This window comes from Bison bison, unplaced genomic scaffold, assembly GCF_000754665.1.
Source record: "Bison bison bison isolate TAMUID 2011002044 unplaced genomic scaffold, Bison_UMD1.0 scf7180017864526, whole genome shotgun sequence".
Lineage (NCBI taxonomy): Eukaryota > Metazoa > Chordata > Mammalia > Artiodactyla > Bovidae > Bison > Bison bison.
The window spans coordinates 190,656-197,393 of NW_011495077.1; the positions used below are offsets into that span (position 1 = coordinate 190,656).

At 37.4% G+C, this 6,738-nt stretch overlaps 1 pseudogene; it reads left to right on the forward strand.

Moving 5' to 3' along the window:
- LOC104982077 overlaps nucleotides 1–5,987 on the forward strand; it is a 17,980-nt pseudogene extending 11,993 nt beyond the window's left edge.
- The last annotated feature ends 751 nt before the right edge of the window (nucleotides 5,988–6,738 follow it).

Consider the following 6,738-nt stretch of genomic DNA (forward strand, 5'->3'; position numbering starts at 1 on the left):
CCAGCGGTCGCTCCTCCTCATCTTTCCTCAGAGCAAGGGCCAGAGATAGCCGAATTCATGATGTCTATGAAGAAATTGAAATTTTAATAAAAAAAAATGTCCAGACTCAGTGTCACTAAAGAATTCTGTCAAACGTTGAAGCAGAATTAGCATGAATTATACACATTTTCTTGCAGACAATAGAAAAAATATTCTTCACTCATTTTATGAGGCTAATATTACCTTGATGCCAAAATCAGACAAAGAACTGAAAAGTACAGGAAAATATCCTTTATCTAGAAGATAGACACAAATTTCTTAAAATGTTTTAGCAAGTAAAATTCATTGATATGTAAAATGAGTAATATACCAAGCACAAAGATAATTTCTTTCAAGGGTGCAAGACACTTTAATATTGAAAATCAATGGATAGAATTCACCATATTACCAGGGTAGAAAAGAAGAATTATATCATCATATTAATCTAGTCAGAAAAAAAAGGATTTGCAAAAATTCAGTAGTCAATTATGGTGAAAACTCTGAGAATCACAAGAATAGTGGGGAACTTCCTCAATAGCTAATGGTATTCTTACTAATAAAAGACTATAATTTTCTCTAAGAAAGAGAAAAAACAAGAGTGTCCATTCTTGTCACTCTTTCAGTACAGAGCTAGATGTTGGAGCAAGAAATAAAGTAGATATAATGATCTTATAGAGTTGAAAGAAGAAGTAAAACTGTCACTATTTGCTGGTAACATGGTTATCTATGTAGAAAATACAAAGAATATGCCCCTAAATTTATATTAGGGAAATCCAAATTAAAACTACAAAGAGATACCACTTCACATATATCATAAGGGCTAAAATTAAAAATACTGACAATACCAAGTTCTGGCAAGGATGCAAAGAAGTTGGATCACTCAAGCATTGCTGGTGGGTGATTGGCCCAGTCATTCTGGAAAAGAGTCCAAGAATTTCAAATACACTTAAATATTCACTTGCTGAATTCTTAATACTGCAAATCAACCAGTGATCTTCACTGAATGAACAGATAAATATTCTGTAGCACATTCACACAATGAAATATTATTTATACATCTTTCTCAACTTCAAGAGGGTTATTTTGCAATAAATCATTTTAAGTTGAAGCAATAGGAAGTCAAAAGTTCATTTAATATGGGAAGGAAATCTAAAAAAGAATAGAGATAAATATGTACATGTAAAACTGATTTACTTTTCTGCACTGCAGAAACTAACATTGTAAAGCAACTATACTCCAATAAAAATCAATTAAAATAAAAAAAAGAAAATCCATCCAATATATGTAAGCTAGCTTCCCTTAAATGTGGCCAATACTTGCATTAGCCTACAGTTGTAGAAAAAATCATCTCACACAGTCTATTTTATACTAAAATGACAGAAATCTTATGCAATGTATTGAATACTGTACTGAAAGTGAAAATCAGGATGGTTATATGGGTATGAAATGGCTGTAAAGGTGTTAGTTGTTTACACTCATGATTTTGAGGCTGGCCAGGAGCTCAGCTCACTCTTGCTGCCCAGAATTACCAGTAAACATAATACTGCATGTTGCTAGCCCAGGAAAAGATAACATTTCAATATTCCAAGTATGGTTTCTACTGAATGCATACCACCTTCTCACTACTGTAAAGTCAAAAATCCTAAATTGAATTAACCTAAATTAAGTTTGGGACAGTCTGTAGTGATTTAAAAGGTAAAGATTATTGATACATGCAATAGTCTAGATGGATCTCAGGATGTTATGCTGAGTAAAAAAAAAATCAATCTCAGAAGCTACATGGTATATGATTATACTTATTGGATTATTATTACTGTATACATAGTGTGATTCTACTTATACAACATTCTCAACAGGACAAAAAATGATGAAAGGTATCAGTAGTGTCCTGGTTTGTAAAGAATTGCAGGCCTCGGGAGGGTGTACAAAGAGAGTGTTTTTAGAGAGATGGAACAACTCTATATCATGATTTTAATGGTGGTAACAAGAGCCTATACATGTGATAAAGTTTCACAGAGCTATGCATCAAAACCAGATTGCATATAAAACTGATGTATCAGATTGCGATCTGTATTTTAATAAAATTTTGGCAATATCAATTTCCTGGTATGTATATGTAATTATTATATTGGCATATATATTTTAGAATATCAAGCTGCTCTTCAGGCTGTTGTGGCCTTTGTGGTCTCTTCTTAGTTACAAATAATTGGAAACCAGGACATCAGCAGATTTCAGGGATTTTCAAGGGTTGTGGAGGTGGGGATGGTCTGCAAAGTAAGTTCTTTAGGGTGATGGAATGATTCTGTATCTTAATTTTAGTGGTAGGAACAAGAACCTACAAATGGGATAAATTTCACAGCTATGCATAAAAAGGTGGATATAAAAACGTGATATATATATAATAAAATGGTACATATAATATAATGATACATATAATATATGTATTATCATTCTGCTCCCCAGACTGCTCTGGACATTTGTGGTCTCTCCTGCTTCCTTGTAAACAATTAGAAATCAGGACATCAGCTGCCTGTCACTCAGAGTTGAAATGGGACAGAAGAGTAGATGGTTCAACTACATGTAAACTCTCCTCCTTGTATTACTCCTTAATGAGTTCTTTTGACCTTAAATTTTAAGAACTGGCACTGTTTTGGAGACTGTGTCTATGCTTCCTTTTCTACTTGCTTATTTGCTTTTAGTTCTTTTAAATTAATTCATCTATTAAGATGATCAAACTAAGTGGAAGATTGAGAGACACATACTTCATGATCATGCACAGTATACAAAACTTCAATCATCAACTTCTGTGGTATTGACATATACTAAGTGTTTGAATGGGACTCAAAAACGTCAGTTTTCATTCCAGTCCCAAGAAGGGCAATGCCAAAGATTGTTCAAACTATTATGCAATTGTGCTCATTTCACATGCAAGTACGGTTATGCTTAAAATCTTTTAAGCTAGGTTTCAGCAGTGTGTGAACCAAGAACTTCCAGATGTACAGGCTGGATTTCAAAGAGGCAGAGGCACCAGAGATCAAGCTGCTAACATTCATTGAATCATGGAGAAAGCAAAGGAATTCCAGAAAAGCATCTACTTCTACTGCATTGACTACACTAAAAACTTTGTGTGGATAACAACAAATTGTGGAACATTCTTAAAGTGATGGAAATACCAGCCCACCTTACTAGTCTTCTGAGAAACCTGTATGCAGGTCAAGAAGCAACAATTAGAACCAGACATGAAATAATGGACTGGTTCCAAATCGGGAAAGGAGTTTTTCAAGGCTGTATATTGTCAGCCTGCTTATTTAATTTATATACTGAGTACAACATGTGAAATACCGGGCTGGATGAATCACAAGCTGGAATCAAGATTGCTGGGAGAAATATAAAAAACCTCAGATATGCAGAAAATACCACTCTAATGGGAGAAAATGAAGAGGAACTGAAAGGGCTTTCTGATGAGTGTGAAAGAGGAGAGTGAAAAAACTGCCTTGAAACTCAGCACTCAAAAATCTAAGATCATGGCATCTGGTCCCATCACTTCATGGCAAATAGAAGAGGAAAAAGTAGAAGCAGTGACAGATTTTATTTTCCTGGGCTCCAAAATCCCCATGGACAGTGGCTGTAGCCATGAAATTGAAAGATGCTTGCCCCATGGAAGAAAAGATATGACAACCTGCAGGTGGGCTAAGTCGCTTCAGTCATGTCTGGCTCTGCATCCCTGTGAACCGTAGCCCTCCAGGATCCTCTGTCCATGAGATTTCCCAGGCAAGAATACTGGAATGGGTTGCCATGCCCTCCTCCAGGGGATTTTCCTGACCCAGGGATTGAACCCACATCTCTTATGTCTCCTGCATTTGCAGGCAAGTTCTTAACCACTAGTGCCACCTATGAAGCTTAAGATGACATATTAAAAAGCAGACACATCACTTTGCTGACAAAGGTCTGTATAGTCAAAGCTATGGTTTTTCCAATAGTCATGTGTGGTGCAAGACTTGGACTATAAATAAGGCTGAAAGCTGAAGAATTGATGCTTTTGAACTGTGGGGCTGGAGAAGACTCTTGAGAGTCCCTTGGACTGCAAGGTGGACAAACCAGTCAATCCTAATAGGAATCAACTGTGAATACTCACTGGAAGGACTGATGCTAAAGCTGAAACTCCAATACTTTGGCCACCTGATTCGAAGAGCCAACTCATTGGAAAAGACCTTGATGATGGGAAAGATTGAAGGCAAAAGGAGAAGGGAGAGGCATAGGATGAGATGATTAGATAGCATCATTGACTCAATGGACATGAATTAGAGCAACTTTGGGAGATACTGAAGTACAGTGTAGCCTGGGTTGCTGCAGTCCATGGAGTCACAAAGAGTTGGACACGACTTAGCAACTGAAACAACAACAAAGTGTTTGAAACCTGTAGATACAAACTTTTGTAGGAGAGCATTACAGCATTATGTCACAGAAAGATCTGGCATACTTATATTGAATTTATTTTACAAAGAGAAAAATAATGAGCCACTAATAAGTGAGACTGAACACTTTGGACCAATGACATAGAAAATGTGACATCAGGACAACTCCAGGACACATGGTCTAATAAATGCAATTCTACTTGTGGAGGGAACAGGACTGAATATCCTGATCTTCCTCAAAGTCTAATAAATAAGACTTAATTTCAAATTTCAAAAGAATATTTTATTCCTGTTATAATTTCATTCAAAATTTAAAACTGAATAGACTCTGAAAGTCAAATGGACTGATTTTTTGTCATTTATGGTGAAGTAACTTCATTTATTGAAAAACCTAAATAGAGTCATAGAACTCAATACAAAGAGATAGAATAATTATTTTGAATAACATTCCCATTAACCAAGAAGCCTAAGATCTGCAAGTTTTCTTAAAGTGTCATCAGATTCTGGATGGAGAAAAGTAAGTGTAGGCTAATAAATGACCAGTTAATAGATAAGAGAACATTTCATAAGCTATAGTAAAGTATAGTTTAAATCAGCTGGAAAAACCATTTTGCTGAATAATTATTCATGTATGTCACCTTGCATAATATTCAGTTCCCCTCAGCTCAAATTTTAATACTGATTGCTTTTTTCATGCCTTTTTTCAGGATCTGATTAATTTAATGACCAGGGAAAAACAAGTAGACAAATTAAAGGTTTGTGGTGAGCCAGACTTTTTCCCATGCATGCACAGACCACGTGGTCTATGAACATGACAACCCCCACTTCCTGTTACGGGGAGTCACACAGGTACCGGGTAGTATGTATATGTGCTGCCGGGCACTCAAAGACACTGAACTCTCAGCTTAAGGCACAACTAAGCACATTTGTTCAGGGAAATCCATGCCTCATGCTGCTCTCCAGTCTGCTCTGGGTGTTCCTGGCCTTCGCCTTCTCTGGTAGGGATGCTTCCAAACATGGGTGCGAGTGTTCAGGGGGAAAGGCCTGCACACAGGCACGTGGAGCTTCACAGGGACTTGGGGAGGAAAGGAGGACTGGGGAAAAGCAAGCATCTTATGATCTCATTTTTTTTGTCTTTGGATCCTAAATAACTCCTACACTATTTTATTCACTGCTTCATCTTTGTTTTCTAATTGTTTTCCCCACAGCATCTGGTGTGGCCCAGAAAGTTACTCAAGACAAGCCAGATATATCCAGCCAAGTGGGGCAGTCAGTCACCCTGAATTGTCGGTATGAAACAAGTTCGGGCGTTTACTACCTTTTTTGGTACAAGCAACTTCCCAGTGGACAGATGACTACCTTATTCAACAGTATTCAGAACATGGTAATGCAAGGAATGACCGCTATTCTGTAAACTTCCAGAAAGCAGATAAATCTATCAGCCTCATCATTTCATCCTTACAGCTGGAAGATTCTGCAAAGTACTTCTGTGTTCTCCGGGAACTCACAGTGCTTAAAGTAATAGGAAAAGCTGTACAAAAACCCAGCGCTTGATAAGAGAGAGCCCTCCTGCTGCAGGACCCCAGCTGAAATGCACACCCGCAGACCCCAGACAAGAAATGGTAGTCCTGTGGTTGTTTAAGTTGTGGTCTGGATCAGAAGATTTAATTCTAGATAGAGGCTCCTTCTATGTCATTGGAAACAGGTGTCCAGAGTAACTTTCTACTAATACATTCTCCCCTTGAATTTTTGACTTTAAGTCAGTCATACACAACATGTGTAAAGTTGTCTAGATTTGAAAACTTGTCCCATAAGGCTTTAAACTGGCAGTTTTACTTCATCACAAACCTGGGTCTAGCTGTGTGGAGTCACCATCAAATCCATGTCCTTAGTCATTTCCTCTTAGACTTTGTGTCAGGGCACAATCAGAAAAGCAGAACCATGAATGATGTAGAATAAGAGATTAGTTATAAGGACTAAATCTCAGGCAAAGGCTAGAGCTGGTGGACAAGTCTGTACAAAGCTGTTATTTTTATATACCCTCAAAATATACCCTCCAAAACTCTTACAACTAGTTGAGCCTGAATTCACTTTAAGTGAGCTTAGAGTAACATTTGTAAAGGAAAGTTTGGTGAGGACAAAAGCTGGACAAACTGTGACACATAAAGTCATACTTAAACTATGAGGACACTTGGAACCCACAAAGACTTGTCTGTCTCACCTCCTTCAGTCTCACAATACTGAGTGACCTTGAAGAGAAGTGGCTGTCATTTGCCATCATGCTACAGGCATACTTGGCCCAAGA